Below are 12,033 nucleotides of genomic sequence, written 5' to 3' on the forward strand. Positions count from 1 at the left end.
GCTGCTGACTTACTTTTTTCCCTGCCATATCGTGGTCTGTTGGCTCTTTCTAGTTGCCCAGGTCTCTGCTCAGATGCACTTCCTTGAAGAGGCCTTTCTGTTTCTTCCGGTTTTAACTGTCTGAAACTATCTGGTCTACTAATGTGATTGCTATTGTCAGTCTGTTTCAGTTCTCAGCAGAATGCAGGCTTCTTTGCTCATTGCAGTAACCCCAGTGCTGGGAACTCTTTGAAGTATTACTCAATCTTTGATGAATAAATGAATAGGGTAGGTGAGGATTACATGAGATGATGTGCTTAAACACTTGGAGAGTGCCAGGCCCTCTTAATAAAGGCATTTATCATTATTACTGTTACCATCATTCCTCTTATGCTGCAAGTCTGATCTGTCGGGTAAGGTAGGAAGGATTATTTTTTCAAGAAAGTCCGCCTTCTCTTCTCTGGAAGACAAAGGCAAGACCTGAAGAGATTCGCCACACAACTTCCAGGAGCAGCACTGAGTTGTATTGAGAGCACTAAGCCCATGGCTTTGTGTAACCAGCTGTGTGATCTTGGGTAAGTCTCTCAACCTCTCTGAACCTGATAGGTGCTGTATAAGATTTTTATTAATAAAACGTGCCCATCTCCTCATACTGTTCTTGACTGCCTCCTGGAAGAAAGCAAATAAACTAAAGGTAGGCAGAGGCAGCGGCAGCCCGGAGGTTCCAGAACTAAATATTATAGTGAGTTCCCCAGTGAGTGGAGGGAACAGTATCCTTCCTAGGGATTAGGAGACCCAGGAGAGGTCTCAGAACGCTTCCTCTGCCTTTGATTCAGGGCACAGACTACTTTGCTTTGAATACTTACTATTGGCAGCTTTACACCTGCCTATCCTTTCATCTTTCAAATAACCTCAGCCCTACCCGGTTTGGCTCAGTGGATAGAGCGTTGGCCTGGGGACTGAAGGGTCCTGGGTTTGATTCCAGTCAAGGGCACATGCTCGGGTTGTGGGTTCAATCCCCGTAGGGGGCGTGCATGAGGCAGCAGATCAATGATTCTCTCTCATCATTAATGTTTCTATCTTTCTCTCCCTCTCCCTTCCTCTCTGAAATCAATAAAAATATTTTTTAAAAATAAAATAACCTTACAAGGTAGGCATTATAGCTCCATCTTTATTATCTCCATTTTATAAGGGGGTGAGGGGAGCGAGAAAGGTTACACAGCTAAAACGCAACAGGGTTGGGAGCGGAAACCAGGTTTGTCCCCTACTCACCCCTTCTGTTCCCGGACTTATGGGTGCGAGTTCTCACCACGGGATCCCAAACCTCGTGATCATCTAAATCAGCGGGAACAGCCTGAAGAGAATCCAGGGCCCAGGGCCGCCCAGATATCTGCATTTTTCAAAGCTCTCCAAGTGCTAGTGATACTCAGCCAGATTCAGAAACCACTGGGCTATGGAGCCACCTTGCAGGTGGAAAGTTTCTCGGAATGTGCAAATACCTTTTTGTCGTTATTTTGACTGTCGTTCTACTCTCCCTGTGCCCCTCCCGTGGGGCTGCGCCCGCGCCCGCGGGATGCATGACTCCGCAGCGCTCTCTGCTGGGCGCGCAGTAAAGCCTTAACTGCAACCAACTCCCTCAGCCTGCAAGTATAGGGGCGTCAAGCTGCAGTCCCCAATCGCTTTGTGATATTAAAAAAAAAAAAAAAAAGTAATACAGCAAACACGCCACCGTGATGTGGAGGTGACTACTACCAGTACCCGCTGACTAAGAAAATGAATTGTGATCATATTCTATTAATGAGCAAATGGATTAAGAATTTGCTTTTAGATTAGTACTAGCCACACACTGGAGGGTTGAGGGGAGCACAACATGGTTTATTTAGTAGTTTTGGGCGCACCTGGGTAGAGTTGCTTCCCTAGGAGTTGGCAGGACTTTACTCATCTAGTCTTCCTTTCTTTTTTTTAAAGTTTTCTTTTTCAATCCTCACCCATGGACATGCTTAGGGAGAAGAAAGGGGAGAGAGAGAAGCATCCATGTGAGAGAGTAACATCCACCAGTTGCCTTCTGCACGTGCTCCTATCAGGGACTGAACCCTGAAATCTAGGTATGTACCCTGACTGGAATTGAACTGGCAACCTTTCAGTGCACAGGATGACACTCAACCAACTGAGCCACTGTGGCAAGGCTCTTACCCCACCACCACCACCACCAACACGTATGCATTGAATACCTAGTAAGTACCAAGCGATCTTATAGTGCAGAACAACAACAACAAAAAACCTCTCCCTTGGTGTATACAGTCTAGTGATGGAGACAGGTATTAAATCAGTAAACACATAATCTTTTACCTACACATGGTAATGAATGCTATGAAGGAAAGAACTAGGGTTTTGTTCTGTTTTTTACTTAATTTTGTTTTTTCCAATCACCATTTATCCCCTCTATGCCCTCTTCCACCTCCACACCGCCCCTGCAATCACCACACTTTTCCATGTCCGTAAGTTCTCCTTTTTTTTCTTTTTTGCTCAATCCCTCCACCACCTCCCCACCACCTCCCCATCCCCGACCCCCATCCCCAACTGTCTGCCTGCTCTTTATCTATGAGTCTGTCTCTATTTTGCTTGGTAAGGAACCAGGTTTTGAGAGCCATATTTTAGGAAGGATGGTCAAAGAAGGCCTGTCTCAGGAGCTATCTTAAAGCTAAGATCTGAAATTTGAGATGGAATAAGTCATGGAAAGCAGGGAAGGGATTCCAGGTGGCTTAAAGAGGAAGCCAGGCCCTGGCCGGTGTGGCTCAGTGGATAGAGCATCGGCCTGCGGACTGAAGGGTCCCGGGTTCGATTCCCGGTCAAGGGCATGTACCTTGGTTGCGGGCACATCCCCAGTAGGGGGCGTGCAGGAGGCAGCTGATCCATGATTCTCTCTCACACCCATGTTTCTCTCTCTCTCTCCCTTCCTCTCTCTCTAAAAATCAATGGAAAAATGCCCCCAGGTGAGGATTAACCAAAAAAATAAAAAAAAAAAATTTAAAAAAAAAAAAAAAAAGAGGAAGCCAGGGTGGCTGGAGCATCCTGATAAGAGGGTTGTGAATTGAGATGAGGTTCAAGACGTCAAGTTAACAATAAGCATCTACTATGTGACAAGCACTGTTCCACTTGCTTTATTCACATTGTCCCATTTTATCCCCATCAATCTTAAGAAGTAAATAATAGTCTCATCTTTTGAATTGCATAGATGAGAGAATTGAGGAACAGAGAGATTATGTTGCCCAAAGTTCTATAGATAGTAAGGCAGTAAAACTAGGATCTAAACTCAGGCAGTCCAGCTTCAGAAGCCAGCCTCAATACTTATCAATTACAATAGTCCCCCTTATCAGCGGGATAAATGTTCCAAGACTTCCAGTGGATGCCTGAAACCATGAAGAGTACCAAACCTTATATGCATTAGGATATGCTTTTTCCGTATGAATAAGTACCTTGATAAAGTTTAATTTATAAATTAGGTACAGTAAGAGATTAAAAACTAATAATAAAATAGAACAATTATAACAATACTAGAGGCCCGGTGCATGAAATTAGTGCATGGGAGGGGGCGTCCCTCAGCCTGCACCCTCTCCAATCTGGGACATCCCCCTCACAATCCAGGACTGCTGGCTTCTAACCACTCAACTGCCTGCCTGCCTGATCGCCCCTAACCATTCTGCCTGCCTGCCTGATCGCCCCTAACTGCCCTCCCCTGCTGGCCTGATCGCCCCTAACCTCCTGCCCCTGCTGACCTGATCATCCCTAACTACCCTCCCCTGCCAGCCTGATCTCCCCTAACTGCCTTCCCCTGCTGGCCTGATCGTCCCTAACTGCCTCCCCTGCTGACCTGATCACCTCTAATCACCCTCCCCTGCTGGCTTGATCACCCCTAACTACCCTCCCCTGCTGGTCTGATCGCCCCTAACCGCTTATGCCTCAGCCCCTGCCACCGTGGCTTTGTCTGGAAGGAGGACCGGATGACCGGAAGATGTCCAGTCAACCTGGCCTAATTAACATGTTACCCTTTTATTAGTATAAATACTATAATAAAAGTTGTCTTAATGTGCTCTTTCTCAAACATCTTACTGTAGTATACTCACCCTTCTTGTGATGGTGTGATATAATACAACTAGAGGCCTGGTGCACGAAATTCGTGCACTCAGGGGGAATCCCTCAGCCTGGCCTGCACCCTCTCGCAGTTCGGGAGCCCTCGGGGGATGTCTGACTGACAGCTAAGACATCCTTAGTGCTGCTGTGAAGGCAGAAGAGGCTCCTGCCACCACCACTGCACTCGCCAGCTATGAGCCCTGCTTCTGGCTGAGCAGCGCTCCCCCTGTGAGAATGCACTGACAACCAGGGGCAGCTCCTGCATTGAGCGTCTGCCCCCTGGTGGTCAGTGTGCATCATAGCGACTTGTTGTTCCACCGTTCAGTCCATTTGTATGTTAGTCTTTTATTATATAGGATATTTACATGATGAGATGAAGTGAGGTGCAGTTTCCCCTTTAATATTTCTGGACCATGTTTGATCAGGGGTAACTGAAACTATTGAAAATAAAGTTGTACTCTATTTTACAGGGGCGGGGGGACTGCTGTACTCGACGCTGCCTTCTAGGCATTGGTAAGGAGCTTGAGTTTATTCTAAGTGCAATAAGACATAAGCTTTTAAGCAGGGGTTCTGAGGGGTGTCTCTTACACGTATATATATTTTATATATATTTTATTGATTTTTTACAGAGAGGAAGGGAGAGGGATAGAGTTAGAAACATTGATGAGAGAGAAACATCAATCAGCTGCCTCCTGCACACATCCCACTGGGGATGTGCCTGCAACCAAGGTACATGCCCTTGACTGGAATCAAACCTGGGACCTTTCAGTTCACAGGCTGACGCTCTATCCACTGAGCCAAATCAGTTAGGGCACACATATATTTTTAAATAAATATAATTTAATTTACTATTTCAGGTTTCTTTTTTAAAAAATATATTTTTATTGATATCAAAGAGGGAGGGAGAGAGAGAGAGAGATAGAAAAATCAATGATGAGAGAGAATCATTGATCGGCGGCTGCCTCCTACACGCCCCCTTCTGGGGATTGAGCCCGCAACCTGGGCATGCGCCCTGACCAGGAATTGAACCGTGATCTCCTTGTTCACAGGTCGACATTTAATTTAACCACTGAGCCACACCAACTGGGCAATCTCTCTTATATTTTAACAAGATTGTGCTAACTGAGTAATAGATCATCGGAAGGCAAGAGCAGAAGGACAGATGGAAGGCAAGTGCAGTTGTCCAGGTGAGAGATGAAGGTGGCTTAGACAAGGGGCTAGCAGTGGAAATGGGGAGAAATGGAAGGATTTCATACAGAAGTGACAGTATAGGTGACAGATTAGATTCAGAATGTGGGAGAGAAAGCTGTGAAAAATGGCACCCAAGCCCTAGGCGGTTTGGCTCAGTGGATAGAGCATCGGCCTGTGGACTAAAAGATCCCAGGTTCAATTTCGGCCAAGGGCACATGCCCAGGTTGCAGGCTCGATCCTCCCCAGTAGGGGGCATGCAGGAGACAGGCAATCAATGATTCTCTTTCATCATTGATGTTTCTGTCTTTCTATCTCTCTCCCTTCCTCTCTGAAATCAATTTTAAAAAAAAAGAAAAATGGAACCCAAGCTCTGGAAATTGGATTATGTACCATTGACTGCGGTGAAGGTGGGGGTAACTTTAGGAGACTGAGTAGAGTTTAATTTTGCACACATTAAGTTTGAAATGCCAGTGATACATCTAAATGAAAAATCAAGTAGGCTATTGGAAAAATCGTAGATATCTCAAACTCAATGTGTATAAAAGTAACCCCTTCATTTCCTCATTCTGAAATTCAGAGGAGACATCTAGGCTAAAACTGGAAATGTGATGTTTTCAGCATAATAGGTGCTAATTAGAAATGGATAATGCTACCTAAGGAGATAAGCGTTCCAAGGACCAAACCCTGAGAAACTCCTACATTTGGAAGTCAGATATCTGGGAAGAGAAGGGGGAGGGGGACAGGGAGGGAGCGAGAGCCTGAGGAGAGCCAATAAGGAAGGAAGAAATTACAGGACTGTGCTCTCATTAGCCTCTGCAAAAAAGACATCTCCTTCTTATTTTATTACACATGGGGAAGAATTGGCCCAGACTCATAGAGAGACTCAGTGTCAACGTCTAGGGCAGTGTGCAGGGAGGCCCCACACTTGTTAACAGTCTATTCATTACACCACAGTAGAAAGTAGTAGGTAGACCCCAAAATAGAAAGCTGTCTTAGCACTTTCCCAGTAACTCCTCAGTCTCCTGTTGGGCTCACATGGATGCATGGAGTGTACCGGTGCAGATGTCCACAAATCTTTAGGAGATTCTACTCTGAGGGCAGGGGAAGCTAAGGCATTATTAGCCATCTTGGTGCTGTCATTTCCTGTGGTGGTTTTCTTTTTTTATCTTTTCCTGCCACAGCCTCTGATTTTACCCACTTCTCTTTCTACTTTATTATCTTCCTCCAGAAAGCATTATGATTTTAGCAATCACTTTGTCCCCATAATCACATGATAATAATTTCATTATTAATTAACTAGAGGCTCGAAGCACAGATTCATGCACTGGTGGGGTCCCTTGGCCTTGCCTGCACCCTCTTGCAATCCGGGACCCCTCGGGGGATGTCAGAGAGCCGGTTTCCACCCAATCCCCGAAGGCCAGGAGGAGGAACCCCACCAGTGCATGAATCCATGCACAGGGCCTCTAGTATGCATGTAAGATCTTTGGTTAATCTCTTACCGTCCTCCCCTCTCCTCCCTTCCCTCTAAGATTCATCTATCTGTTCCATGTTTCCATGCACCTGCCCCCTGCTGGTCAGTGCGTGTCATAGCTACCGGTCAAACAGTTGAATTGTCGAATGGTCCCTTAGGCTTTTATACACTGAGTGGCCAGATTATTATGATCTCTGAATGCATAATAATCTGGCCACTCAATATATATATTAGAGGCCCGGTGCATGAATTCATGCATGGGTGCGGTCCGGCCAACCTGGCCAGGGGGAGGGGACATGGGTGGTTGGCTGGCCTGCCTGCTGGTCAAACTCCTGGTCGAGGGGACAATTTGCATATTAACCTTTTATTATATAGGATATACACTGAGTGGCCAGATTATTATGTGTTCAGAGATCATAATAATCTGGCCACTCAGTGTATATATAGGGCAGAGGCCCGGTGCATGAAATTGTGCACAGGTGCAGTCCCTAGGCCTGGCCAGCGATCAAAGCATGAGCATCTGGCCTGGAAGGGCAGATCCCAACTGACCTCTGGGCCCTGGGCAGCACCTGGGTCCTCCGACCCCCATAAGTCCCCCTCCACCTGAGTCATGGCTTCCAAGTCCCCACATGGAGATGTGGTGAGTGCAGCTGGACATCATGGGCCAGGGCGCAGCATGGGCCTCTGGGACGCCCATTGGTGCCACTCGGAAGTGGGCAGGCAGCGCACTCTCTCCCGGCTGGCCTCACAGACTGGCTCCTGCACAAACTCACAGGGAGGCCAACTTGCCCCTGCGGTCCCAGCGGCTGTGGCCCGGCTCACCCGGAAGATGCCGCGTGGGTGCAGGGTGGGCTCCTACGGGCGCCTGGCACCTGAGTGCGGGGACTTCCTCAGCACGCACGAGCCCTGGCGTTCTGGGTGAGGGAGGCAGGGGGAGGGAGAGCGAGCTCGGTGGACACCCTGCATTCTCACCACACCTCCATCCCCATTACCCCTGCCCCCAGGTAGCCAGTAAGAGATCGCAGCGTGTCACCAATGCCCGTCATGTTCTTTGCCACCCCCTGCTGGTCAGCGCACATTATAGCGAGTGGTCAAACTCCTGGTCTCCCAGTGGAACGACCGCCCGAGGGGACAATTTGCATATTAGGCTTTTATTATATAGGATTATATAGGATATGCTGATTTAAATTTTCTCTTTCACATACATTTTGGTGCTTGAGAATTGCTGCCATAAATGTTCAAGAGGTTTTATCTCCAAAGCAGGGAGAAAGAAGAGATGAATCTTCATCCAAATACCTAACTGAAACCAGACAACCCATGGGCCCAGGCTGCCTGTCACTACCTGAGCCAACTGAGCAGAGACAGGGTTGAATCATATATGGGCATTTATTCCAATACTGCCGGCAGTATGGGAGAGCAGCAGGTCATCCACAAAATCTGCTCTGCAGCCCCCCATCAGCCAGCTGCTTATATAGGGTAGGACAAAGATTACATGGGGAAGTAGGGATTATAGGAATGGGGAAGTAGGCAATGCAGGGTGGGGTGGGACTCCATTGTTTGGGCAACAAGGTTGTTAATCTTTCCATGATAAATAGACAGTTCTTGAATGAGAATGGACTACATTTCAAGGTTGACTCCCAGGTCCTAGAGGCCTATAACTCCCAGCAAGGTTAGAATGTCCTTTCTTTAACCAACACAAGGCAATCATGGTTAACAGAGCATGATTAATATTTCCCATAACCATAGTTAGTCCCCAATATTCTATTTCTGCCCCTAATTAAAGAAGTTTTTTGGGTAAAATAGGAATTTTGGGGGGTGAAATAGGCAGGTTTAGAAAATTTTAAAAATTAAGGGGTCCATGAAAAACACACAGGGCTACAGAGTTGCAAAAGAGTACATTTCCATAAGACAAGAGATCAGGGAGCAGAAGTTACATTTCCATAAGACAAGGGAGCTGGGGGTAGCAAAAGGTACACATTTACAGAATCAAGGGAAGGAGGACAAAAGCCCAGAGGGAATAGGGAAACAATAAGGAAGGAGGGGAGGAGAGCCTCAAGTGTCCCATGTGAGGTTTGACCTTTGAGCTCAGGAGTTGCTATAGTGACCAAATCGGAAGGGAATAGTGACCAATCAGAGGGGATATTAAGGCACCAGATCTGTAGCCTTTATAAACCATGGAAAAAGGGACTTGAAGGGACTCTTTCCCCCTCCCTACTTGGGAGTCTATACTTGTTCAATAAATTTTCACCTTTACTATATCATCTTCTGCCTCTGGCTTCATTCTTTGACAGACAAAGAGCCCAGGAAAAGCCACCTGCCCAAGGGAACATGGTGAGTTCCAGTCTAAAACTCCCATATCACTAACACAACTCACATACAGGGAGTTGCTCTTCTATACAGAGTGTTCTTCAGCTTCCAGCCCAACAGTCCAGAAAAAGGAATGAGTCATTGTGGAAGGTCTACCATTGAAAAAAACTATCATATTCTTAATTATCCTATATAATAAAACCCTAATATGCAAATCAACCAAACGGCAGGACAACCAGTCGCCATGACATGCACTGACCACCAGGGGGCAGATGCTCAATGCAGGAGCTGCCCCCTGGTGGTCAGTGTGCTCCCACAGCGGGAGTGCCACTCAGCCAGAAGCTGGGCTCACAGCAGGCAGACATCCCCCGTGCGTGGGGAGTGGGCCTAAGTCAGCAGGCGGACATCCCCCGAGTATATTTTACTGTAGAATTGGGCTTCTCAATTGAGCTCAATTATCTGGGATATTTTTTTTAAGAGGTCTTTTTTCTTTTTTAAAATATTTTATTGATTTTTTACAGAGAGGAAGGGAGAGGGATAGAGAGTCAGAAACATCGATGAGAGAGAAACATCGATCAGCTGCCTCCTGCACACCTCCCACTGGGGATGTGCCCACAACCAAGGTACATGCCCTTGACCGGAACCGAACCTGGGACCCTTCAGTCCTCAGGCCGACGCTCTATCCACTGAGCCAAACTGGTTAGGGCAGGCGTCCTCAAACTACGGCCCGCGGACCACATGCGGGTGTTTTTGCCGTTTTGTTTTTTTACTTCAAAATAAGATATGTGCAGTGTGCATAAGAATTTGTTCATAGTTTTTTTTAAACTATAGTCCGGCCCTCCAATGGTCTGAGGGACAGTGAACTGGCCCCCTGTTTAAAAAGCTTGAGGACCTCTGGTTTAGGGCAATTATCTGGGATCTTGTTGAAATGCATCTTCTAATTTGGGAAGTCTTTGGTGTAGATGGAGATGCTATATTTTTAACAAGCTCCCAGGTGAGGTTGCTGGTGAATGGACTACATTTTGAGTGTCAAAATTTTAGCTTTAGCTGGTTTGGCTCAGTGGATAGAGTGTTGGCCTGCGGACCAAAGGGTCCTGGGTTTGATTCCGGTCAAGGGCATGCACCTTGGTTGCAGGCTCCTCCTCGGGCCCGAAGCCTGGTCACAGGGCTCAGGGCTCGTGCAGGAGGTAACCAATCCATGTGTTTCTCTCACATCAATGTTTCTGTCTTTCCCTCTCTTTCCACTCTCCCTAAAAATCAATGGAAAAAATATTCTCAGGTGAGGATTAAAAAAAAAAAGTTTTTAGCAAGCTAACAAACAAAAAATAACTAGAAAGACACAAATCAGCTGTGAATCTGTCTGCTAAAATGGTACATTCTGCTTCCCATTCATACCTCCATGCTGAAATAGTTCAGGTCTCCTGGGTTCCTCCCCAACAGCACCCAGAGAATCTAGAAAAGGAACAGATCCAGGTGAAGCTGTGAGAGGCCCTGGGGTGGCGGGAGGCTGTTTGGAATGGTCGGTAGAGGTGGGAGAGGGTGGGCACTGTTGTCTTGCTGCTGCTTGAGACAGCAGATGCTTTGCCTCCCCAACAGGTGAGTCAGATGCAAGGATCCTCAAGTTCAAGAGGGAAACCTACCTATGCAGGGCAAGAGCCTGAGTGGGTGAAAAACTGTTTAAACCGGTAGGACAGACTGCACCCAAGGATTAAGCTCTCCACCCTTTCCTCCAAGGCCTCCTTCTAAAACTCTCCTATCCACCTGGAGCAATAAGGGAAAGTCCTGATCTGGATTCAGGGGTGAGAAACTATAATCCTCTGCACCTAGAACTTTCCACCCTAGGGTGTATATACCCTCTCTTACCTCCTCACCACCACCACCACCACCAAAAAATGAACACTTCACTTCAAGTGAAAAATATGATTTTCATTTCCAGAGCTTTTGTATCATCCCAAAGAGAAACTCTGTTATCTACCTTTTTTTAATGTGTTAATTGGAACCCTTTTTATAAAAAGACAGTTTGCCACATCTATTATTTGGAAAGGCAGGATAAATGCTTGATAGGGATGAGGCACGGGGGCAGCTTTGGACTGCTCAAACCTGTTCCATTTCTAGACTTGAGAAGTGATTACAAGGGTGTTTGCAGAGTGGTGAGACTACAGGAAGCAGGGGGAGGAGGAGAGACAGGAGAGCCAAGTAAAAGAAAAGAAATTTTCTGCTACCACAAAAAAGCACACATTATATAAACTTTATGCATTTCCTTAAAAAAATTGTGATTCTATATTCATAGAAATAAATAAATTAAAAGGGAAAGTGCCCATTTTTGTAAGTGGATTTAGACATAGGTCAGTTTAGACACAGGTATATTTAAAGGCAGGGGAATGTATTTAAAGGCAGGGGAATGGGGGTGGGTGGGTGGGTGGGATGAGATCAACCAAAGAACTTGTATGCATGTATGCATAACCCATGGACACAGACAATAGGGTGGTGAAGGCCTGGGGTGGGGGTGGGGGCGAGGGCAAGGGCAAGCTAGAAGAGGTCAATGCGGGGTGGGGGGGACGGGGGCATATGTAATATCTTCAACAATAAAGACTTTAAAAGATAAATAAATAACTGAAGACAGGTGAATGTGTAAAATAACTTCTCAGAGACCCTTCTGGAGCAAAAAGGGAGCTTCTGGAGTGCTGGTGATGATCTGTGCAGAGATCTGGGTGCTGGAAGCATGAGTGTGTTCAGTTTGTGAAAAATTAATGGGCTGAATACTTACAATGTGTGTATTTTCAGTGTGTATATTATACTTCAACAAAACCTTTTCTAAAAAATTGAAAGTCCCCTTCTGCTCTTCAGATTCGACTTTAGGGAAATAACCCTTATTTAGGCTGCTAGAATGATAAGAATTTGTACTGACATGTAGAACTGGAATTAGAGTCCTTTCCTCTCGTTAATTATCCATG

Source organism: Eptesicus fuscus, chromosome 8 (genome assembly GCF_027574615.1).
Source record: "Eptesicus fuscus isolate TK198812 chromosome 8, DD_ASM_mEF_20220401, whole genome shotgun sequence".
NCBI lineage: Eukaryota > Metazoa > Chordata > Mammalia > Chiroptera > Vespertilionidae > Eptesicus > Eptesicus fuscus.